Here is a 26,661-nt window from a genome sequence, read left to right as displayed (position 1 = left end):
AAGAGACAATACTGCCCTCTGATTTGTGTGTACGTGGACTAGTCCTTTCCCGTCTGAAGCCTGCGATGTGTTGGTTGGGACGAGGGGTAATTGGTGTCGGTTGAGCAACGGACGAGGGGGACTGGGGGATGCTGTGAGAGACTTTTGCCATGGTGAGCCAACTGCTGCCCTGAGAAAGAGACAGGCAAGACATTAAGTTTGTCCTAACAAGAGAAAAGATAGTGCTCGTTTACCACAGGATCGATCTCCAGGACTGTGTTAGAAGGAGAAAGGCGCATTGCATATCCAGGGTAATTCTCCCTGAGTGCCTGCAATCTGATGGAGGAAAACTACTCTGCGGTACCAATAATCCTTCAACATTGAAAGTGGGAACGAAACTTGGCCTCCGGGCAAAGATCTTCTACCGGCTGCAGCAGGAAGGGGAAGGGGTCTCCCAATATGCCACAGCATTACAGGAAGTACTAACAGAAGTGCAAAAGAAAGAGACAGATGGAGTAAGCGGCATGGGATTCGTGGACCAGATACTACGAGAACAATTTATCCTGGGACTCTACAGTACACCCCTGAAACAGGTCCTGCGTGAGTGAGTTAGAGTGGATCCTGCCTTAAGCGTTCAAAAAATATTGGCAGAGGCGGTGGCCCGAAGCAAAGAAGAAAGCTATGCTTCAGGAGTAATACGAACCCAGACTGTGAGGGACGTGAGGAGTGAAGAGGCACTGATCACAGTAGTAGAAAACCAGCAGAGTTCCCTGAATGTTATGCAAGAAAAGTTGACTCAAATGGAAAAATGGATAGCGACCGGCCCTGCTTCGTAGGCCACTTACCCGGCCCTACAAAATCCTTCCTCATGTTCCAGAACCTAACCCTAACCCTCCACCTACTACATCTGGGTGTGGACCGTTCTACAATTTCCTCAATATCTTCCGCCCAGTAGCATAGCGGTCGCCCCGGGCCTCGCACTCTGAGGGGGTCCGCCCAGAGCTACGCTATAGTAACTGCAGCGGCACGCCGCTACAGTTACACTCCCTGCAGAGCAGGGAGACCCGATGTCCCTGCACTGCCCGGCGGCGGCTATGGGGCCCTTGAGCAGGAGGGGGGGCCCCCGGTGGCAGCATTGCCCCCCCATGTCACCGCAACCACAAGCTCAGTGATGGGAGAGGAAGCTCTCCCATCAGCCCCCATAGCGTCCTCTGTGTCTGAAGTCACTGACGTCATCACTTGGTGTCCGGCCTGCTGTGCTGAAGATTTGTGCGGGCTGGGCGCTCGGAGCAGCGGGGGAACAAGGAGGAGAGAGAGGTGAGTATTGTGCTTATTTATTTATTTTTTCTTAATGAGGAGTGGGGGATTATGCTACAGACTGCCTGTGGGGGTGAGGGGGATTATGCTACAGACTGCCTATGGGGGGTGAGGGGAATTATGCTACAGACTGCCTGTGAGGGGTGAGGGGAATTATGCTACAGACTGCCTATGGGGGGTGAGGGGATTATGCTACAGACTGCCTATGGGGGGTGAGGGGATTATGCTACAGACTGCCTATGGGGGGGTGAGGGGATTATGCTACAGACTGCCAATGGGGGGTGAGGGGATTATGCTACAGACTGCCTATGGGGGGTGAGGGGATTATGCTACAGACTGCCAATAGGGGGTGAGGGGATTATGCTACAGACTGCCTATGGGGGGTGAGGGGATTATTCTACAAGCTGCCTATGGGGGGTGAGGGGATTATGCTACAGACTGCCTATGGGGGAGAGGGGATTATGCTACAGACTGCCTATGGGGGGGTGAGAGGATTATGCTACAGACTGCCTATGGGGGGTGAGGGGATTATGCTACAGACTGCCAATGGGGGGTGAGGGGATTATGCTACAGACTGCCAATGGGGGGTGGGGGGATTATGCTACAGACTGCCTATGGGGGGTGGGAGGATTATGCTACAAACTCTGCCTATGGGGAGTGCATTATACTATATTGAGGACTATCTGGTGCATTATACTATATGGAGGCTATTTATACAGTGTGGAGATTACAATTAGGGTCATACAGTATGGGAGATTATGTGGGGTCTTTATATAGTGTGGGGGCTATCATACAATGTTGGAGACATCAGTTTGCGGGCTACTAAGGGGGTCAGTATACTGTGTGTGGGGGGTACTATACAGTGAGGGGGCATTATACTGTGTATAGGAGAGCATCATACTGTGTAGAGAGGGGCTGTACATGGGGGGAGACTCAGGACATTATTAAATGTTAAGTGGGCACTTATCGTTATAGGGGAACTCAGGTTATTGTGACTGTAAAAGGGGCACACAGAGGGCACTATTACTTTCTAGGGGGCAAAATGTGGGCACTGTTTTCTAGGGCACATGCACGGTCCATTACTATATTCTAGAGGTTTGTTTTACCATTTAGAGGGCACACAGTAGGTGCAGTAATAGGGACATGTACAGCAACAGAAGCTCAGTATTGAATTATCAGCAGGATGAGGGTTTTGTGCAGGTTGGGAATAGATGGGGACGATGCCTGAAATGTAAGGAGTCAAATGTGTCTTTGTTGTGATCTCTGCAGACCTGAGACTCTGAGTCCTGGATGGAGACGTTGTCGTGACGGTCTGGGCCAGATGGAAAAGACGGGAAAAGTGAACAATTTAATCAGAAAGAGCATCAGCTGTAAGTTATATATAACTGTAATCTCTTATATATTCTGCAGGACTGGCATCTATCAATATATGTCACCATATGGCGGTAGCATCAGTGCTGGTCTTTGAATAGAGATTATTTTTCGTAACAGCACGGTCATCTGCTGAGGTTCTCCTACATCCACTATCTGGGTGCGCCACTATTTTTGTAATCAGGGTTACCGGGATAGGGGCCCACTCAGAAGTTTCATCCCCCCTGAACCAAAACCCTAGCTACACCTCTGCTTCCACCGGCGGGCCCTCGGTCTGGACCGATCTATCTGGAATCCCAGCGTCCTCCACAGAGGCCAGCTGGTCAGGTTCCAAGGGTGCCTTCCACATACAGACGAATAAATGATTGTCAGGACACACAGTGTTGGTGGTGTGGACGTAGAGAACACTTCGCTAGAGAGTGTCGGAGTGATTTGCAAAGACAGCCAGAACCGCCATTAAACTTCCGGCCCCCGCAGTTGTGGGATGTACTGCAGGGGAGGTAGAGGGACAAGCCACCCAGCATAATTCTGAACATCTGGTTGCAGGATGTCCCATCCTGCGAGCTGAGTTTGAAGGCATCTAAGTGGACTGCTTAGTGCATACTGGGTCACAGGTAATGACCATGCCTGAGTCGTACTTCAACCGCTACTTTCAAACAATGGCCAAGCCAGAGCGGGAGACGTTGATCCGGTTAACAGCGGCTAATCAGCAACCGATCCCTGTGACAGGGGTCGTATGGATTAATGTGAGGCTATGTGGACAAGATGTGGTAAGAAAAGGCATTTAGCTGTTTCCGAGCCATTCAAAGAAGATGTACCGGTGATAATGCGCATGAATATTCTGCGAGAGTTGGACCAGATCATGTTCATTAAACGGGGGCCTGGCTTCTGGAAACAGGCTACTCTGCACAAACCTACTCAGAAAGCATTCCAACGGCTGATCCGTGTTTGTGGGACACAGAAGAGCGTCCCTGTACACCAGTCTGTGGGAGTTGTTCGAGTGCCGGGAAGGATACCCCTCGCCCTCCCTCCTTGTCGGGAGAACATTCTACCACTTCCTGTGGGAACCTTCCACAACTTTGAAGGCATGGAGGTGGTCATCGAACCAGTGAGCCTAGGAGAAGTAGGCCAGAATGCCCTGGTAGCCCATACATTAGCAGTGGTCCATAATGGATGAGTACCCATCAGAGCCATGAATGTGGGAGAGAGAAAAGTCTGTTTAACCCTAGGAGTGGAGCTAGCTCGTGTGTATCTAGATCGAAGTGAAGTGCTGAGTCAGAAAGAAGTGACACTGACCCCAGTAGATGATGCTGTCTGGACCCTGGCAGTAACGGTCGAAACAGAAGAGGTCCCGACCCCGGAATGGGATGAGCGAGCCATCTTGGTCCAAATGGAGGTGGATGTGAAGGCTCTCGATCCAGATCGTATACAAGCAGTTGAAAAAATGCTGTGGGAGAATCAGGCCGCATTTGCCCGCCATGCCGATGATTTTGACTGCACAGACGCCATTACCCAGGGGACACTCCTCCGATTCGAGAAAGATATCGACAGATACCTCCCAAGCTGTACCAGGAGGTGAAGACCTTGTTGAAACAGATGTTGTATTCGGCAGTGGTGCAGAGTAGTCAGAGTCTATGGGCAGCCCCAGTAGTGCTTGTCAAGAAGAAGGACAGAAACATTTGTTTTTGCGTGGACTACAGGCGGTTGAAAGCGTGCATGTGTGAGATTCGTACCCACTGCCCCGCATTGAAGAGTCTTTGACGGTCCTAGGGAAGGCTAAATACTTCTCCACTCTGGATCTAGCTAGCGGGTACTGGCAGGTACCGGTGGCAGAAAAAGACAAGGTAAAGACAGCATTTATACTCCCCATGGGATTGTTTGAATTTAACAGAATGCTGTTCGGACTATCAAATGCCCCGGGTACGTTCCAGCAGCTGATGGAGAAGTGCCTGGGCAACCTGAACTTTGAAGCGACTCTGATATATATGGATGATATCATTGTGTACTCTGCTACCTTTCAAGAACATCTCAACAGACTCGGGCAGGTACTTGTGCGATTACGGGCCCATGGCCTGAAGGTGAAGCCAAAAAAAGTGTCATCTGTCCAAGTAGGAGATCGAGTACCTGGGCCACAAGGTGTCCCAGGATGGAGTCCTGCCATCACAAGAAAAAGTAGCTGCGATCCAGCAATGGCCAGCACCCAGAACCCTGTGGGAGTTAAAAGCCTTTCTTGGATTGGCCGGGTACTATCGATGGTTCATCAAAGACTATGCAAAAATAGCGAGCCCACTGAATGAGCTGCTAAGAGGGACAGCTGGGGAACCAAAGAATCAAAGCATACCCTGGGAACAGAAGCAGGAGGAGGCCTTCCAGGCCCTGAAAGAAGCCCTGACGTCGGCCTCCATCCTGGCTAATGCAAATTTCGATAGGCTATTCCTCTTATACATGGATGGCAGTCTCTATGGACTCGGGGCAGTCCTATCGCAGATGCAGGATGGACACGAAAGGGTTATCAATTATGCTAGTCAGTCCTTATGGGATACAGAGCGAAATCCTCACAACTACAGCTCTTTCCGCCTGGAACTCCTTGCCCTGGTGTGGGCCATGATGGAGAAGTTTGCGGAATACCTGACAGGGGGCAAGATCCTGGTATGTACTGACAACAATCCGCTGGCCCATCAGGACACTGCCAAGCTGGGCGCCCTGGAACAGCGTTGGGTAGCTCGCCTTGCAAAATTTGACTTCTCGATCCGCTACCGCTCTGCCACGGAAAACACCAACGCTGAAGGCTTGTCAAGGGTAACCTTCGAAAATCCGGAAAGGGACCTTAATGAACACCTGGAGGAAGAGGAGATTCCGGACTTCTGCAAATTCACAGTCCCGGCAGTAGTGTCACAGTCAAGTGGGGAGGCCTGCTCTCTACCCATGTCACTAGGGAGAACTAATGAAGAATGGGGTCAAGTACAAGATGAAGATGCAGGGTTGCAGCAAGTGAAAAGCTGTGTAGCCCAGCGAAAAGTACCCCACAAGGAAGAAAGTGCTAATCTAGATGCCGAGATGAAGTCCGTGCTGCGCCAGTGGGATAGGTTGGAAGTTCGAGGAGCTGTTCTATACCGCAAGTGGCAACAGCCTGCTGACTTAGAGGCAAGATGGCAAGTAGTAATCCTGGGGAGAGTGGCACGAGAAATTGCCAAAGAAGCTCATGAATTTGGAGCCCACTTCAGACCGGGAAAGATCTACCACTGGCTGCAGCACTACGTATATTGCCCCCGGCTGGAAGCGACGGTTGAGGAAGTTTGCCAAAAGTGCAGAGTGTGTGACCTCACCAAAAGCACAGAACAGAGGGCACCTGTACAAACCATACAGACCAAAGAATGTGTTAATGATACACTACCTCTTCGTGGGACAATCAACTAGAGGTCCACAGTACTGCCTGGTCATGACTGACCACTTCTCCAAGTTTGCAGTGGTCACCCCAACTCAGGACCAGACAACTGAGTCTGCTGCGCGAGCCGTCTTTCAGGATTTAATTCGGGTCTACGGGTGTCCAAAGCGGATTCACTCAGACCAGGGAGCGTGTTTTCAGGGTAAAAGTGATGAAGGAACTGTACAGACTGTACGGCATCGAAAGGTCCCGAACAACCCAAAGGGAATGGGGCCTGTGAGCGCTTTAACCGGACTCTACTTCAAATGTTGATAACATCAGCGGAAGACAAGAAAGCACATTGGCCTGACTACATGCCCAAATTGGTCTGGACTAGTGATGAGCGAACGTGCTCGCCACTGCTCAGTATTCGCCCGAGCATCATTGTGCTGGACGAACTCGGCGCTTGGCGAGAATTTCTGGGTTGCCCGGGTGGGAACTCGGGTCCCCTCCCTGCATGTTTGGCGCTCTTTAGAGAGCCAATGAACATGCAGGGTGTGAGGACCTGGCCACTTTCTAAATATTTTTCCAGCACTGAGCACCCCTTTTCGTCAATCTTAATTTTGTGTTTTGTTAGAAATTTGCTTGCTGTGTTTTGTTAGTGATTTGTTTGCTCATCAGTTCAACCTTAGGTATCTATTCCATTCAGTGACCATTTCTCCGAGACCTTGGGCCATTGTTCTCTCCGTCACCACAGGTAGTCTCACATGCAAACCCAGGGGATGGGTTCCACCTGAGAAAATATCTCCACTAAGGCACAATTAGCTGGGGGAGGGAGGGGTGAGCTCTTCTGATGATTCAGGGGGCTGAATCCTGTGCAGGAGAAAGGGAAGATTGATTGCTAGTCGGACTGAGAGCTGGGTGGTATCACAGGCTGCGGTCGTGATATCCATCATCCGAAGGACCATATGCTGTGACTGCCAATATACTGGCGGGAGATACAAAAAGCTGTGGGCCAACAAAAAAGTTGGGGGACAGTGGGTATCACCTGGTACAGGGCAGTGGAACTGTGCCTGTTGGACATTTACCCGGAATTGCTGTTCACCGTGGTCAGAAGGAATAAAACTAATTGCATCGATAACCTGCATTGCGGGCATTACAGTGATTGGTTGGCCACACCGCATCATCAGGTGTATATAAAACCGGGCACCGCCATGCTCGTCACAGTCTACTCCGGAACCAGGCAGAGTAGGGAGAGCTGCTGCTGCGTCAGGGAGAGATTTGATTCTTCATAGTTAGTATAGGTATTCCACAACATATATCTATATCCATCTGAACCAACAGTCCTTCTGAGGACTAATCCAGCTGCATATATTCAGTGGTGATAGCAGGAGTTAGGCAGGCAGGCAGGATATGTGGCAGACTGCAGTGCATGATACAGCACAAGCGGGTCCAGTGAACGTCCTATTAGTATAGGTATTTCACAACATATATATATATATCCATCTGAACTAACAGTCCTTCTGAGGACTAATCCAGTTGCATATATTCAGTGGTGATAGCAGGAATTTGGTAGGCAGACAGTGTATGTGGCAGACTGCAGTGCATATAGTGCAAGAGGGTCCATTGAACGTTCCAGCTGCTGCTGTTCTTACAGATATTTGTAGATATAGCCCCAGATATCAGGGGCCAGGAAACATTTTTAATCCGGGTTATTTGCTTAAAAAACATTCCAGAGTACACAATTTTTCTGCTCCATTTGCTTGTTCTCATTGCAGAATAAAGCCAGATCTGTTCCATATTTCAGTGATAAAAATCCAGAAATTGAAACTGAAAGTGGAAAATATTGGTCTCATTTTCCATTCTATTGCAGTGTGTCGGTCAAGCTATTCACACTAGGTGTCTGTGAAGGATAGTATTAGCAAATTACAGGCCTGCTATTTAAAATTGTGGTTCTCTATCAGACGTATCACATATAACTGCATTCCAAAATAAGCCATTTCTCATGAACGTGAAAAATATTGTCCTTCATTAAAAATGGGCAAGGTGTGTGGCTAGGGACTAGAGATGAGCGTTGTTCGACTCGAACTGTTCGCCAATCTCAAATTCGAGCTGTTTTGGGCGGTGTTCGAGCCGTTCGGCGAACACGAACGATTTGAGAAAAATTCGGCTGTTCGAGGTTATGTTCGATAACTGTTCGTGCACCAAAATCATAACTGGATTTTTTCTCAGTAATGATGAAAATTAATGTTAATACGCAGTTTGAGTGTACAGCGGGGCGGGGGGAGGGGCAGGGGATGGATCTCTGCAGGAATAATGAAGATCTCCATTTTTTTTTCTCTTTCCCGCATTTACAGTGGGGAGGTGCAATCTGTCAGCCTATCAGCAGCGCACACACGGAGCGAAGTGCTTTTTTTCACAAAAGCAAGGGCATGTGTCATTGGCAGTGTATGTCACATGTCCGTGCCCTATAAGACCCAGCCATTTTCCCCGTCGCCACCATTTTCTCATTGCTGCAGCTGCGTGTTAGACGGCACCGCTGTTGCTGTGTGCGCTATACCTTGTTAATTTCAAGCCAATGTTCGCACAAATCTACAGATAGCTTGGGAGTAGGGAATAGTTGTGATTGCAGTCCTTTTAAGGACTACGTTACATCATTTCATACGACTTTTATCAGGCAGGTCTGTGCTCTTAAATAGATAGGTTGGGAGTAAAGACTAATTGTAATTGCAGTCCTTTTCAGGGCTAGGTTACATCAGTTCCTATCACTTTTTGCCAGGCAGGTCTGTGCCAGGGCTGTGCAAGTTTTTTTCACAGCATTTGGCTGAATCTAGCAAAGCTAATCCTTTTTGGCCTATTGCAGAGTGTGTTAGTCAGTGGAGTAGCCTATCTGTGTTGCAAGATACACCACCTGTGTATAGAATACCAATTTTTTTACTGCACCTAGTGAAGTAAAACCTTTTGGGCATAGCATCATTCTATTAGTCCATCTATACTGACCTCCATAAGGTTGCAAATTGAATATAATTTTTTTCTGCACCTAGCTCTGAAAAAATATTTGGCCTTCTAGCTGTGTGTGGGACTTGTTCTATTAGTCCATCTATACTGACCTCCATCACGTTGCAAATTGAATATAAATTTTTTCTGCATCTAGCTCTGAAAAAATATTTGGCCTTCTAGCTGTGTGTGGGACTTGTTCTATTAGTCCATCTATACTGACCTCCATCAGGTTACAAACTGAATATAATTTTTTTCTGCATCTACCTCTGAAAAAATATTTGGCCTTCTAGCAGTGTGTGGGACTTTATCTATTAGTCCATCTATACTGACCTCCATCAGGTTGCAAATGAAAAATAATTTTTATCTGCATCTAGCTCTGAAAAAATATTTGGCCTTCTAGCAGTGTGTGGGACTTTCTCTATTAGTCCATCTATACTGACCTCCATCAGGTTGCAAATGAAAAACAATTTTTTGTCTGCATCTAGCTCTTAAAAAATATTTGGCCTTCTAGCAGTGTGTGCGACTTTCTCTATTAGTCCATCTATACTGACCTCCATCAGGTTGCAAATGAAAAATAATTTTTATCTGCATCTAGCTCTGAAAAAATATTTGACCTTCTAGCAGTGTGTGGGACTTTCTCTATTAGTCCATCTATACTGACCTCCATCAGTTTGCAAATTAAAAATAATTTTTATCTGCATCTAGCTCTGAAAAAATATTTGGCCTTCTAGCAGTGTGTGGGACTTTCTCTATTAGTCCATCTATACTGACCTTCATCAGGTTGCAAATTCAAAATAATTTTTTGTCTGCATCTAGCTCTGAAAAAATATTTGGCCTTCCAGCAGTGTGTGGGACTTTCTCTATTAGTCCATCTATACTGACCTCCATCAGGTTGCTAATGAAATATAATTTTTATCTGCATCTAGCTCTGAAAAAATATTTGGCCTTCTAGCAGTGTGTGGGACTTTCTCTATTAGTCCATCTATACTGACCTCCATCAGGTTGCAAATTAAAAACAATTTTTATCTGCATCCAGCTCTGAAAAAGTATTTGGCCTTCTAGCAGTGTGTGGGACTTTCTCTATTAGTCCATCTATACTGACCTCCATCAGGTTGCAAATTGAATATAATTTTTTTCTGCATCTATATCTGAAAAAATATTTGGCCTTCTAGCAGTGTGTGGGACTTTCTCTATTAGTCCATCTATACTGACCTTCATCAGGTTGCAAATTCAAAATAATTTTTTGTCTGCATCTAGCTCTGAAAAAATATTTGGCCTTCCAGCAGTGTGTGGGACTTTCTCTATTAGTCCATCTATACTGACCTCCATCAGGTTGCTAATGAAATATAATTTTTATCTGCATCTAGCTCTGAAAAAATATTTGGCCTTCTAGCAGTGTGTGGGACTTTCTCTATTAGTCCATCTATACTGACCTCCATCAGGTTGCAAATTAAAAATAATTTTTATCTTCATCTAGCTCTGAAAAAATATTTGGCCTTCTAGCAGTGTGTGCGACTTGTTCTATTAGTCCATCTATACTGACCTCCATCAGGTTGCAAATTGAATATAATTTTTTCTGCATCTAGCTCTGAAAAAATATTTGGCCTTCTAGCAGTGTGTGGGACTTTCTCTATTAGTCCATCTATACTGACCTCCATCAGGTTGCAAATTCCAAATAATTTTTTGTCTGCATCTAGCTCTGAAAAAATATTTGGCCTTCTAGCAGTGTGTGGGACTTTCTCTATTAGTCCATCTATACTGACCTCCATCAGGTTGCAAATTAAAAATAATTTTTATGTGCATCTAGCTGTGAAAAAATATTTGGCCTTCTAGCAGTGTGTGGGACTTTCTCTATTAGTCCATCTATACTGACCTCCATCAGGTTGCAAATTAAAAATAATTTTTATCTGCATCTAGCTCTGAAAAAATATTTGGCCTTCTAGCAGTGTGTGCGACTTGTTCTATTAGTCCATCTATACTGACCTCCATCAGGTTGCAAATTGAATATAATTTTTTTCTGCATCTAGCTCTGAAAAAATATTTGGCCTTCTAGCAGTGTGTGGGACATTCCCTATTAGTCCATCTATACTGACCTCCATCAGGTTGCAAATTAAAAATAATTTTTATCTGCATCTAGCTCTGAAAAAATATTTGGCCTTGTAGCAGTGTGTGGGACTTTCTCTATTAGTCCATCTATACTGACCTCCATCAGGTTGCAAATTAAAAACAATTTTTATCTCCATCTAGCTCTGAAAAATATTTGGCCTTCTAGCAGTGTGTGGGACTTTCTCTATTAGTCCATCTATACTGACCTCCATCAGGTTGCAAATTAAAAATAATTTTTATCTGCATCTAGCTCTGAAAAAATATTTGGCCTTCTAGCAGTGTGTGGGACTTGTTCTATTAGTCCATCTATACTGACCTCCATCAGGTTGCAAATTGAATATAATTTTTTTCTTCATCTATATCTGAAAAAATATTTGGCCTTCTAGCAGTGTGTGGGACTTTCTCTATTAGTCCATCTATACTGACCTTCATCAGGTTGGAAATTCAAAATAATTTTTTGTCTGCATCTAGCTCTGATAAAATATTTGGCCTTCTAGCAGTGTGTGGGACTTTCTCTATTAGTCCATCTATACTGACCTCCATCAGGTTGCTAATGAAAAATAATTTTTATCTGCATCTAGCTCTGAAAAAATATTTGGCCTTCTAGCAGTGTGTGGGACTTTCTCTATTAGTCCATCTATACTGACCTCCATCAGGTTGCAAATTAAAAATAATTTTTATCTGCATCTAGCTCTGAAAAAATATTTGGCCTTCTAGCAGTGTGTGCGACTTGTTCTATTAGTCCATCTATACTGACCTCCATCAGGTTGCAAATTGAATATAATTTTTTCTGCATCTAGCTCTGAAAAAATATTTGGCCTTCTAGCAGTGTGTGGGACTTGTTCTATTAGTCCATCTATACTGACCTCCATCAGGTTGCAAATTGAATATAATTTTTATCTGCATCTAGCTCTGAAAAAATATTTGGCCTTCTAGCAGTGTGTGGGACTTTCTCTATTAGTCCATCTATACTGACCTCCATCAGGTTGCAAATTAAAAATAATTTTTATCTGCATCTAGCTCTGAAAAAATATTTGGCCTTCTAGCAGTGTGTGCGACTTGTTCTATTAGTCCATCTATACTGACCTCCATCAGGTTGCAAATTGAATATAATTTTTTCTGCATCTAGCTCTGAAAAAATACTTGGCCTTCTAGCAGTGTGTGGGACTTTCTCTATTAGTCCATCTATACTGACCTCCATCAGGTTGCAAATTCCAAATAATTTTTTGTCTGCATCTAGCTCTGAAAAAATATTTGGCCTTCTAGCAGTGTGTGGGACATTCTCTATTAGTCCATCTATACTGACCTCCATCAGGTTGCAAATTAAAAATAATTTTTATGTGCATCTAGCTCTGAAAAAATATTTGGCCTTCTAGCAGTGTGTGGGACTTTCTCTATTAGTCCATCTATACTGACCTTCATCAGTTTGGAAATTCAAAATAATTTTTTGTCTGCATCTAGCTCTGAAAAAATATTTGGCCTTCTAGCAGTGTGTGGGACTTTCTCTATTAGTCCATCTATACTGACCTCCATCAGGTTGCTAATGAAAAATAATTTTTATCTGCATGTAGCTCTGAAAAAATATTTGGCCTTCTAGCAGTGTGTGGGACTTTCTCTATTAGTCCATCTATACTGACCTCCATCAGGTTGCAAATTAAAAATAATTTTTATCTGCATCTAGCTCTGAAAAAATATTTGGCCTTCTAGCAGTGTGTGCGACTTGTTCTATTAGTCCATCTATACTGACCTCCATCAGGTTGCAAATTGAATATAATTTTTTCTGCATCTAGCTCTGAAAAAATATTTGGCCTTCTAGCAGTGTGTGGGACTTGTTCTATTAGTCCATCTATACTGACCTCCATCAGGTTGCAAATTGAATATAATTTTTATCTGCATCTAGCTCTGAAAAAATATTTGGCCTTCTAGCAGTGTGTGGGACTTTCTCTATTAGTCCATCTATACTGACCTCCATCAGGTTGCAAATTAAAAATAATTTTTATCTGCATCTAGCTCTGAAAAAATATTTGGCCTTCTAGCAGTGTGTGCGACTTGTTCTATTAGTCCATCTATACTGACCTCCATCAGGTTGCAAATTGAATATAATTTTTTCTGCATCTAGCTCTGAAAAAATATTTGGCCTTCTAGCAGTGTGTGGGACTTTCTCTATTAGTCCATCTATACTGACCTCCATCAGGTTGCAAATTCAAAATAATTTTTATCTGCATCTAGCTCTGAAAAAATATTTGGCCTTCTAGCAGTGTGTGGGACTTTCTCTATTAGTCCATCTAAACTGACCTCAATCAGGTTGCAAATTAAAAATAATTTTTATCTGCATCTAGCTCTGAAAAAATATTTAGCCTTCTAGCAGTGTGTGGGACTCATTGTATTAGGCCATCTATACCAAGCTCCACCAGCTAGCTTTTAAATTAATAATAATTTTTAGCTGCATCTAGCCCTGAAAATAATTTTTCTTCCCAATAGTGGTAGCAATAGAAATATGGGGCGCGCGCCTGGCTTACAAAAATATACGCTTCATAACAAAAAACACCAGCATAGTGCACTGCATTAATAAGATGGCATCATCGTCTCTCCCAGTGCTAGGCCTACTACCCAGGCTAGCATTCCTGTGCCTAAAACACAATGTATGCGTCCGCACTAGCCACTATGCTGAGGGGTCTAAAGCTGCTGCTAACGCTTTATAACAATTCAATTGCCAGATTTTCACAGAGCTCTTCCACAACGCCCACCCATCAGGCAACAGTTGCCCACCTTCCCTATGGGATCTAGTGGCGAATAGTTGATGCCATTAATCAGAGTGTCAGTTGCCCCGTCGACGTGGCAAGCATACGGTAAGGCATGGGAAGAGTGGACACGACTAGTAGCAGGCAGACAGGTTGACCAATGTGAACAAGCCAGATCACAAGTCACCATAGAATTTCTCCACCAGCTAATCATGAGGGGCATATCAGGGGCATCAGCGCAGCGGTGTCTGACCGCAGTAGCATTTCACTTCCAACTACTGAATTGGGGAGATGTGACAAAGGTTCATCATCAGACAATCCATAAAAGGGTTTAAAAGGGGTCAGCCAAGTCAGGAGTGTAGACGTCCCGTCCCTTGTCACTAAAACTGATTTCTCACATCATATCCCTAACACCACTAACATGACACTCACAATTAGAAGCAACACTACTGTCTACTGCATTTGTGATCGCCTTCTTCGGGGCACTATGCATAAGCGAATTAGTCCCTCAATCCAAAATTACCACCAGTGGAGGCTTATTACACCAGGACATAGTCATAGCCAATAATGCAATACGTCTACGCATACACAAATCGAAAACGGTTCCAGCGGGCAGGGGCACTTGGGTACTTCTACAACCCACAAACGGTACACTGAGTCGGGTAACAATAGTAAAAACATATCTAACCATCAGATCACAAAGTAATTTCTTCCTATCACACATTGATGGAATGCCATTATCAAGATACCAGTTCCAAGCTATATTTAATAAATGCATAACATCGGCAGGGAACCACCCCAAAGATTACGGGACACACTCATTCCGCATAGGCGCGGCCACGGAAGCAGCAAGAGCAGGACTGTCAGAAACGGAAGTTCAGAGGATAGGGAGATGGTGATCCACGTGTTTGGCAAGATACATAAGACCGGACTTGTTATCCTAACGTGGTTTGTTTCTTTTACAGGTGACGCTAAGCCAACAGTGTGGGTGATAGGCCACTCGTATATGTATTGGGCAGAAAAAATGGCGAAAGTCTGCCCAGGCGGGAGGAAATTAGAGTTTCATAACACATATTTCAACTAGAGAGGTATTAGAGGCCTGCTATGGCCACAGGTACTAATGGAGGTAATCAAGGTAGGGAGAGAGCAAGATGTCCGGTCATCTTAGTTATACAGGCCGGTGGAAACAACCTAGGTCATCACAACAGCGCATAACTAATGGCAATAATGAAACTAGACACTGAGCGCTTCAGAGAATTTTTCACAAAACTAGCTATAGTATGGTCAGAGATTGTGCCGATAGCGGTATGGCAAGGTGCGCGAGACATCACGGCCATCGAATGGACAAGGCGGGTAATAAATATTCGGATGGCAAAATTTAGAAGAGACAGAGGCGGTGTAGTGGTACGACACCGACAACTGGAAGGAGATAAAGCAGGCCTCATACGGCCCGACGTTGTTCACTTAATGGATATTGTACTGGACATATTCCTGTCAGGACTCCAGAACGGAGTGCAACAAGCGTTAAGAGTGATGGGTGGAGGTCAGAGTCCTGCATACGAGTACGCAGGATCCTCCGTGGCCTGGAAATAGAAAGGACATGTTGGAGAGTTACACTTGTTGGCCAACTTGCCGGAGTGGAGATCCAGGGCATGCTGCAACAAGCTGAATTATTTTAGAAATAAAATGCCTTTCTAATGGAATGAGTATAAAGAGTTAATAAAGCTGTGACCGATCCTCACCCATCCAGTTGTAAGAGTTACATTATTGTATTGTCAAGTAAAGGGGGGCGGTAGGGGGGCTGAGCTTCTGGGTTTGGTTGGGGGTCCCCACAGTCTGCCTAGGCTAGATGCATTTAAAAATTCTTATTAGATACACAGGCGGTGCAGCTTGCTTCGCAGCTGGGCTACTACGCCCAAAGTATTGCCTAGGCTAGATGCAGTTAAAAATTCTACGCTGACTAGCAGACACTGAAGATTTGGAGCAGACCTCTGAGTAAACAGCTCTTCAGACTCAACCATCTGTGTTACCCCAAGCCATAGTGTATGTAGTTTCTTACAGTTAAAAGGGGGGGGGAGCGACCCAACACACCTGGAATTGACGATGCCAACGTCACGTAAGACACAGCAAGGGGACTCCAAAAAGAGTCTCCATTTTTTCCCAAAATTGTGGCACAGACACCACTTAACCCTAGAACGCATACCTGGGGCCTCGCAGGCCTGCCCTGTTAATTGTTTTCTATTTTCTGCAAGATTACTTTAGTTAGAATTTTGAAACTCTAGGTATTCTTCATGTATATAGTTGTTTGTCATTTCAGTTTGAGTTATTCCATGTTATTTGCACACGGGCCTAAAAGGCCCCAGGTATATGAAAGTGTAGATTTTTATGGTCATGCGTTCTAGGGTTAAGTGGCATCAATTGCCCCACAGTTGCTTAAAACGGTTGGTGAGGTGATTTTACCAAATCCTCAAGGTTTTAGTCTCCCAAGGATAACACAGGGGTAGAAAAATCCTTGCGAATCCATGATTTGTTCATCTTTATGAACGTGAGTCTGTCTACATTCTCAGTGGACAGACGCGTGCGCTTATCTGTCAGCACACCACCAGCAGCGCTGAACACACGTTCAGAGAGAACACTGGCTGCAGGGCATGACAAGATCTCCAAGGCGTGAGTGGCGAGCTCCGGCCATTTTTCCAGATTGGAATACCAAAATGAGCAAGGGTCCAGTGACACAGTAATGGCTTCGATGTTCACTTGGAGATACTCCTGCACCATCCTCTCTAGGCATTGACTATGTGTCAGACTTCTTGTCTCCTGTGGCCTTGCAAAGGATGGTCTAAAAAAGTGGTGAAACGATTCCACAAAATTGCTGTTACCAGCAGATACTGTGTTACTGTTACGGTTTGAGTGATGAAGACTCGACAGTCCCACAGTTGGCAAGTTAGAACTGTGAGATTCACTACGTGCACCACTGGTGTTTTGTGGAAAAGCACATGTAAGATTCTGCAACAGCGTCTGCAGATACTCCTGCATGCGTCAATCCCTTTTTATGGCAGGAATTATTTCGGCAAATTTACTTTTGTACCGGGGATCTAAGAGTGTGGCAACCCAGTAGTCGGGTGTAACATACCTGGCGGCGTCCTTGCATGGTGGTCCATCTCCCACTGTGCAAGAGCGCGCACTTGATCTCCAGTCCAGAATGTCTCTCTGGCTTCCCTCCTTGCTGTCTGTTTGTCTGCTCCACTTTGGCTGCATAGGGCGACGCCCGCTGAACTTCCTGTTTCTTGTACCTGCTGCGGACACGCCCCTGTTGCACCTTCAGCCTATTGCTGTCCATCTTTGGGTATTTATACCACCTTCTTCCTCAAGATGGCGCCTGAGCATTGTTTCTTGTCAGTTGGCTTTTTGTCTCTGACATGCCAGGTCCTATCCTGCTTTCCTGCCTGTTTTCCAGTTCTGTGTCTGAACTGTGGTCTGTTCTTGTGAACACGCTTCTTGCCTGTTCTTTCGCCTTCTAGGGGCCGTATTCCTAGATCTGCCTGTCTGTGCCTTGCGGTATCTGTTCCCGTCTGAACAGAGTCCTGTTTGTGTCTCTGCCTTGCGGTATCTGTTCCCGTCTGAACAGAGTCCTGTTTGTGTCCCTGCCTTGCGGTATCTGTTCCCGTCTGAACAGAGTCCTGTTTGTGTTCCTGCCTTGCGGTATCTGTTCCCGTCTGAACAGAGTCCTGTTTGTGTTCCTGCCTTGCTGTCTCTGTTCCCGTTCTTCTGTTCCCTGTTGTCTGTGCCTCGTTTCTACTTTAACCTTGTCTCCCTTTTCCCTCTATGTCTGTTTTCTGCGTCTTTCTGCAGAGTCTGTACCCGCTCCTATATTCCTTCTCGTCGTCTCTGTACCTCTGTTGTGAATTTAGTGTACGCTCGCTACTTCTTTGTAAGTACTGTGCGTGCTTCTGGTTCTGCCTTTCCTTCTCCGTCTGTTCTTTGTGAACAGAGTCCTATCCCCTTGCCTTGTTTACCACTCTGCGGTGTCTGCTCTGCTCCTGCTTAGCTTGCCGCTCTTGCAGTTTCTGCTCTGCTCCTGCCTTGTTTACCGCTCTGCGGTGTCCGCTCTGCTCCTGCTTAGCTTGCCGCTCTTGCGGTTTCTGCTCTGCTCCTGCCTTGTTTACCGCTCTGCGGTGTCCGCTCTGCTCCTGCTTAGCTTGCCGCTCTTGCGGTTTCTGCTCTGCTCCTGCCTTGTTTACCGCTCTGCGGTGTCCGCTCTGCTCCTGCTTAGCTTGCCGCTCTTGCGGTTTCTGCTCTGCTCCTGCCTTGTTTACCGCTCTGCGGTGTCCGCTCTGCTCCTGCTTAGCTTGCCGCTCTTGCGGTTTCTGCTCTGCTCCTGCCTTGTTTACCGCTCTGCGGTGTCCGCTCTGCTCCTGCTTAGCTTGCCGCTCTTGCGGTTTCTGCTCTGCTCCTGCCTTGTTTACCGCTCTGCGGTGTCCGCTCTGCTCCTGCTTAGCTTGCCGCTCTTGCGGTTTCTACTCTGCTCCTGCCTTGTTTACCGCTCTGCGGTGTCCGCTCTGCTCCTGCTTAGCTTGCCGCTCTTGCGGTTTCTGCTCTGCTCCTGCCTTGTTTACCGCTCTGTGGTGTCCGCTCTGCTCCTGCTTAGCTTGCCGCTCCTGCGGTTTCTGCTCTGCTCTTATCTTGCTTACTGCTTCTGCGGTTTCCGCCCTGCCCTGCTTCTGCCCGCTGCTCCGGCAGTCCTGTCCTGCCCTGCTTGTGCTCGCTGCTCCTGCAGCCCCGTCCTGCTCTGTTCTTGCCCACCGCTTCGGGCGTTCCCTCTCTGCTGTGGTTGTCTACCGCATCTGCGGTTCTGTGACCCAGTCTGTACTGGGTCTTAACCTCTCTGTGCTCCAGCCCGTCCTTTCGGCCAGTACCTCCCTGCCTGCATACTCGCCTGTATCCACCCATCTGCATACCTGCCGTGTTTGCTTACATCCACCAGTCTGTCCCAGCCTAACCTGCCTGTTCCAGTAATCCCAGTGTGGGTCAACCCCCGTGTCCGGAGTTTGACCTGGAGTAGCACCTGGTCCCTCTGCCCGGTTTCTCCCTGGTGCACTGGCGTCGTATGCCGTCGTGCCACCTTGGTCGGATCGGCCAGATACTTAGTCACGCCCCTCCAGGCACTCTCCGGTCCATGGTCCAGTGGAACCACAACACCCGCACACGCCAGTCAGTCCGGGCGTGTGCATAACATCGGGATTACTTCGAATTCTGACAATCTGAGGGTCATGTTGCAGGTAGTGCAGCAAGAAGGCACTCATGTGTCTTGCGCATCCAGGAGGACCAAGTCCTTGTTGTGTTGGTAGCGAGGTAAGAATCATGCTTCCTTCCTCTGCAATCTCCCCCCAACCTCGCACAACAGAAATGTGATCAAGGTCTTCCTCATCTGATGAGTCTTCCATGCCCATCGCCAGTTCGTCCTCCACTTTTTCCTCGGCTCCTGCACCTTCCTCAACAGTTTGGCTGCTACCATGCGCCCTGGTTAATCCCTCTCCCCCACCCTCCCATGCCTGCCGCCTTGGTGCTGCCAACCGTCTGGACGTTGGAGATGTTATCCCTTCCGCATACGACTCCTCCTCTACTTCCTCCACCTCCTCTTGTCCCATCACCTGACTCTGAATTCTGTTTAATGTGTGCTCCAGCATGTAAATCACCGGAATAGTCATGCTGATAATGGCATCGTCGTCAGCACTAAACATCTTCGTCGCCATTTCAAAACTGTGCAGAAGGGTGTGTGGCGCCCCTGAGGGTTCAGTCGCCACAGAGTTACTGCATCTCACCCAGAGGTGTGGTATCTCACCCTCAGGTAAGGAAGGCATATGGCTCGGGACCCTAACACCTGCATCCAACACATACCTGCAGTGGGGGTAGGGCGAGATTGCTCCTAAGGGAGAGCACAGTCCCAGGTCCCTAGCTGGTGGGAGGGTCCTATATAGTGGGTGCTTAGGGGAGCAGCTTAGCGGAGCACATGACAGGGAGAGTATAAATAGGAAGCCATCTTAGAAAGAGCAAGCCAGTCAGAGGAGGAAAAGTGACAGGAGCAGAGGCTCGGCATGAGCTCTGCTTCAGAGGCGGGCCTAGCCTGGGAGGCCCAGTACTGAAGGAGAGAAGAGAGGAGTGGGAGCAGGAAGGCTCCAGGAACCGAAGGGACCCTAGGGCTACGGGCCGTGCAGAAGGCCACCCGTACTCCTGCTGCTACCAGGAGGTAGAGGGGTCAGGCCAGATAAGGGGAACCGGTCCCTCAACTAGCGGAGAAACAGCAAGGCTCAACTAGAAACCGGAGGCTGCAGCATTTCATGTACTGCAGGTAAAAGACCACACCAGTCTCACTAAGATGGTAGCCACATAGGACCCAGGGGACAGAACACAAGTCGCCCGCCAAGGCCCGAGGATACCGGATAGAAGTGTCACTGGGTGTGAGGGGCAGGGAGAAGGCCAGAGAAAGGACACACAGAAGGGGGTCCTGCTAAGTACTCCGGAGCTATCTGGGGGTGGACTGAGCCCCTCACTGAGTACGCACAGCACGATGGGTGAGATTGCTCTGGTACCTGTAATCTGGACTGCAACAACTGTGAGTAAAGATCTTGGGACTGCATCACACGGACTCCGTGTTCATTACTGACTCCCGGCACTACAAACACCATCATCCACCCACACTGCCCTGAAGCTACACTCTTCCTGTGGTGAGTAATAATACCATTGCTGCAAAACCACCAGCTTCAGTGGACTGCTCCGCAGCGGCGGCCCCTTTTGCCCCACTCCAGAGGTGGCGTAGTCGGACATTATAAAACCCATATATACAAATTACCCTTGGATTGACCGCCCTGGATCACTGACCGGGTCACCGCCACAGTGACTACAACCCCCAGCGTCTACCGGCCCGGCTCAGGGTACCCCACGGCCCAGGGCGCGCGTCAACTTCATAGGTCCCTGATCTGAGACCACTCCTGCAGCGTGATTTGCCCCACCTCTGGATCTCGTTGGCCCAGGCTATACGTCAGAACGTATTGCACCAGGGCTTGTCGGTGCTGCCACAGTCGCTGCAACATGGTCAGAGTTGAATTCCACCGTGTCGGCACATCGCATTTCAGCCGGTGAACTGGCAGGCCCAACAACTTCTGTAGAGATGTAAGTCGTTGAGCTGCGGGATGCGAACGGTGGAAGTGAGCACACAGCGACCGTGCCCTCTACAGAAGGCCATCTAGTCCGGGATAGTGGGCTAACAATTTATGGACAACCAGGTTCAACACGTGAGCCATACAAGGCACGTGTGTGACATTGCCCCAGCGAAGGGCCGCACCCAGGTTTGCAGCATTGTCGCACACGGCCTTCCCTGGTTGCAGGTCCAGTGGAGACAACCATTCATGAAACTGGGTCTCCAGAGCTGACCACAACTCCTCAGCTGTGTGACTCACATTTCCCAGACATTTCAAAGTAAACACTGATGCCTTGAGCCCTGCTGCCAGCATAGTAAGGAGGTGTGCAGGATTCCTTCTGCGCAGTCTGAAAGCAGGTGGCATTGCCAGACAGGCTTTGGGTGCAGGTGGTGGACCGAGAGGAGGTTGAGGAGGCAGAAGCAGTGGAGGAACTTTGACATAAAGAGGATTGACGCACAACTCGTGGGGACGGTAAGACTTGGACAGCAGCCCCTTGTCCTGCTGTCACCATAGTTACCCAGTGCCCAGTCAGCGACATGTAACGCCCCTGTCCATGCCTACTCGTCCAAGTGTCTGTGGTGAAATGCACCCTGTCACACACAGAGTTTCTCAAAGAAGCGGTGATGTTGTGTGCGACATGCTGGTGGAGCGCAGGCACACCTTTCTTTGAGAAGTAGTGCCGACTGGGCATCTGGTACTGGGGCACAGCGACGGACATAAGGTCTCGAAAATCCACTGTGTCCTCCAGGCGGAAAGGCAGCATTTCTGTAGCCAAGAGCTTGCAGATGGTGAAATTCAACCTCTTAGCTTTCTCATGGCTAGGAGGAAATGGTCTTTTACTTTTCCACATCTGAGGGACCGAGGGCTGGCTGTTGTGCTTAGATGGGGTTGAGTAGGGTGTCCCCGGCAAACTGCCGGTCTGTGAGGAAGATGCAGGCGGACATGTTAGGTTGCCTTGATCCAAAGGTGGTGCTCTCGATGTCAGAGAGCGCTCAACACCAGCAGGTGTTTCCACTTCCCAATGAACTGACGACCTGCCAATCACACTGGCTGTTGCAGGTAAAGAGGTGGCAGGTCTGCGTCCAAAAACATGTGTGACTGCTGTCCCCCCAGTCACAGAGGATGAAGAGGCCGCGGATGCACAAGATGGGGCAGACGGTATTTGGACCAGCCTGCTAGGCCGCATTGTAGCACAGTGAGCTTCCCACTGCAACTTATGCTTCATATCCATGTGCCGGTACATGCATGAAGTACTCAAACTATGGATTTTTTGGCCTCTACTTAGCTTTTGGTGACAAATATTACAGATAACACGAGTTGGGTCATCCTTATCATTCTGAATAAATGCCCAGGCTATGCAAGGCTTAGAGCCCATGCGACCTGAAGAGCCACTATGACTTGTGGTCAGAGCCAGAGTTGTGGTTGAGGATGCAGTTGTTGACGTGCTTCCAGTACTCCGTCTCTGTCCAGGAAGGCGCAACCTAACCTCGTCGTCAATAGCATCTGTGACGCCCCGCTGTGCTTGGTATCACAGATCCTAGAAGAGTGTATTGATGGAATCCTCCACAAGAGGCCCCCATAAACATTCACACATCTCCACCTTCCACCTCCGACCAGCAGAGGGAGCCCGTTAGGGATATAAATAGGGAAGGTGGAGCTAGGCAGTTCAGTTCCTCTGAAGAGTTCCTGCAGTAGAGAAGCCTAAGAGAGGTCAGTCTGCAGTGGAGCTCAGTCTAGTCTAGAGAACTCAGTTAATAGTTCAGCAGTGGAGCACGAGGCTCCTGCTAGCTAGATTCAGTAAGGCATAACCGGAATCCCTGGAGAACTACAATTCCCAGGATCGCTAAGGTGCTGATACGTAACAGTGCCAGGAGATGCTTAGGCCCCGCATAGTGGGAGCGTGAACACCAAGAGAAGGCCCTACCACAAGGTCAGCCAGCGCAGGACAGAGACAAAGTTAGGCCTAGCTCCAGGCAGGTCAGAAACTTACTACGCAGAGGCAGGAAACAGGAGGCCCTACACCCGCTCATTGGGGAGGATCCTGATATTCACCCTTCACCCTACAGTGCTCCGGGATGTGCCTGAATTTCCTCCAGTAAAAGGTACTGAAGTGACTACCGTGTCCGTTCCCGTTCTTGCTCTGACCCAGCTGGGTCTCGCCTGTACTGCATTCCCCCTGCATACGCTGCCCTGAGACCTAGCTCCACCTGTGGGGAGCTATACCATCGAGCTGCCTTATCACGGGTCTCAGTGGACTGCTGCAGCGCTGGTGCTTCTCACCAGATGCCACAGGTGGCCTCACGAACTCTTATAAAATTAACAATTATCCACTCTTTTAAAGAGTGACCCCAGGGTACGGGCCAGGGAGCCGACCACCGCGACATCCCCAAGGCCAGGCAAAGGCCCGGGTACCGAGTCATCCCCATCCCCTGGGCTAGTCACATCCTCCTCCACCTCCTCCGTTGACCTCATCGACTGGCTGACTGTGGGTTGACAGTAAGTGGGATCTCCAACCTCGTCATCATCACCCTGTATGTTATCACACCCGTCGTCCTCAAAGCCAACCTCTTCCTGCCCTGACCGAAAAGTCAAGTTGTCACTCCAATCAGGTATTTGAGTCTCATCATCGTCTTCATCATTGTCTCCACCAACAGGAGTGACAGTTTGGGAACGAGGGTCTACATTATGCTCAGAACCTTCTTCATCTGGTCCTGGATCCGACTTATAAAGATTCTGGGCATCAGTGCAGATCATTTCCTCGTCTGGATTAACACAAGCTCTGGAGCAGACCTCCGTTTCCCAGGCTATAGTATGAGCAGACTCAACCATCTGTGTTACCCCATACTCAGACGGGCAGCTGGAGACTTGTGAGCTGTGAGGATGCAAGTGCGATTGGGGTGACACCTCTGAGGACTGGAGTATTTGTGATGTTGAAATTGAGGTGGAGGAGAGCCCACTTGAAGGAGCACTTGAAATCTGCTGAAGCACCTGCTGTTTTTGTGCCTCATCTGGAATTTGTAGCGATGGGCGTGTCCGTAAGAAAGGGATCGTATCACATTGTCCACGAAAAGAAGTCGACATCTTAGTTTGGCTGGAAGATGGTCTTTCTTCTGCAGATGTTACCCCCCCACCGCGGGGGGGCTCGACCCACCAGCGGACAGGCACCAGTATTGGGAGAGGGGGGCTGGCCGTCAGGGTCCACCGCGGCTCTGGCACAAACCCGGCGACACGGAGGTTGCACGGGCAGGAACGAACTGACCATGTCGGCTTCAAGAGCATGACATGCCTATATCTGTGTCTCCCCCTCCTTTTACTCCTCCACCTCTTTTCTTTTCGCATGACTATATGTACTTGTCACTTTTCCATGTGTTAGTTATGTCTTCTGAGCAGTTTGTCAGCTTTTGGACACCTTTGAAGGTGTTTTTTATGTGTTTCCATGTGTTTTTGTTTGCCTGCCATTGGTTTTAACGGTGTTCGAAGGTGTTCGACGAACAGTTCGACGAACAGTTCGGCGAACACACGGGTGTTCGACGAACCGAACCGAACTCGAACACTATGGGGGTGGCTCAACACTACTAGGGACGAGGAAGTGGACGTGATGCTGATGTTGCATGCAGAGGCCGAGGACATGGCTGTGGGCAAGCTGAAATTGTGCCACAACATACACCCACATCTTGTCGCTCAACCTTCCTGTCCCAATTACTACGGGACCGCAGAACACCTCTATTGAACACAGAGCAGTGTCAAAAGATTATTGGTTGGATAACAGATAATGCTTCCAGTCACTTAACCCTCCATCACATACAATATCGGTTCTAACGAGTTCACATACCATGTGACTGTCAGGAGCAGGCTAGAAAAATACCTATAATATCTAATGTTTGCAATTTCAGTGCTCTAAAAGTGATCAGTGACCTTCATAGGGATGTAATAAAAGAGACTACACATAATCAGGTGCAAAAAAAAAACATTTACTTAACATAAAACTAATAACTCTGAAATACAAACATTTCAAAACTCCCGCCAAATAGTCCCTAGTTCGACTCTGTCCAAAAACTCTACAAAGAAAATTTATGGAAACAAACTTAATTTTAAGGTACCTTAAGTACTATTAAACACATATTCAATCAGAATTAGATCCTGAAGTTTCCCCAGAAAAATTAAACTTGCAGAGCAAAGAGCAAGAATTACACATCATTTTTGCATGTGTCAGGCAGATTGCATTATGACATTTGTGACATTCATAGTTAGAAAGCCTTCTGATTCCGCTTTCCGTGGTGCATCTCCTTCTTTTGGGAGGTGGTGCAGGTGGTGAATTTTCACTATCATCTTCTGGGCGGAATCTTTTGAGCTGAACTTGAAGGCGAGAGGGGATACCGATTGTTTTCATACTTCTCCTGCGTAGCTCTCCAAGCACTAGTTCATGGGCCAATTTTTTCAGTCAGATAGAATCGTCTACGGAGTGGTTCAAGCTTGTTTTCAAGGCAAATGACTTGTGAATTTATACCACCCAAATTCAACATAGCAAAAAATATGACCATTGGCCAGCGTTTGGTGTTTCTGCTGACGTTGAAAGTTGAGCACATCTGATCAGCTGTATCAACACCCCCTTTGGTTGCATTATAAAATGTAATTATCTTCGGGTTTTTTTGTGCCTCAGTCACAGGATCGATGGCATCATCATCATGAAGTGTTGATAGAAGAAGTACAATTTTTTTTGCTTGTGGTACATAGGAAACCAAAACCTTTCCATTATGGAATGCAAACATACTGCTGTACTGTTGTCTCCCTTTCACACTTACAAACTGTGTAGGCAATTCTTTTTTATTTTTACTTACAGTTCCGACATATGAAAGCTTCTGCATTTTCAGATAATCAATCAGATCACAATTTGAAAACCAATTGTCAGCTGTTATATTGCGACCCGATCCAAATAAGGGCTCAGCCAGTCTTTTTACAACATCACTGGGTTTGTTGCTGACACAGTAAGGACCTTCTGGTTGTTTTCCTGCATAAACTTCCAGGTTGTAAGTGTAGGTCTTACTGGCATCAACAAGGGCATACATTTTTATTCCATATTTGTTAGGCTTTGATGGAATATATTGACGAAAGGCAAATCTACCACGAAAACCAGGGAGCATTTAGTCAATAGTGAGATTCTCCCCAGGGCAATAGCTTTTTTTTTACAGTTTTCAACAAATTTTTGGAATATATCACGAATTGGAGCAAGTCGGTCATGTGTTTTACGTTCGGTTCAGGTAGTTCTGTCGTCAAACCGAAGGCAACGAATTAGAAGCTTGAATCTGTTTATGGACATAACAAGGCCAAATTTTTCAACTCCATCCCCATCTTTACTCCAAAGTTCTTGCAAACTTTGTCTATTTGCCCTATAAGCTCCTGCAAGGTATAATAATCCAAAAAAAGCACGCAGTTCTATTTCATCTGTGGCCTTGATGGTTCTGTTGCAGATGAACTTGTCCTTTATAATGTCTATATATTGGTTGGTATATGTGACAATAGAGTCCAGAATGTAATCTGTGAATAAACTATTCCAGCATTCAACTGCTGTTTTTGCATTACTTGCAGT

The sequence above is a fragment of the Phyllobates terribilis genome, unplaced genomic scaffold (genome assembly GCF_046119375.1).
Source record: "Phyllobates terribilis strain yellow unplaced genomic scaffold, ASM4611937v1 Scaffold_2__4_contigs__length_985480577, whole genome shotgun sequence".
Classification (NCBI taxonomy): Eukaryota; Metazoa; Chordata; class Amphibia; order Anura; family Dendrobatidae; genus Phyllobates; species Phyllobates terribilis.
Note: the sequence above shows the minus strand (reverse complement) of the source record.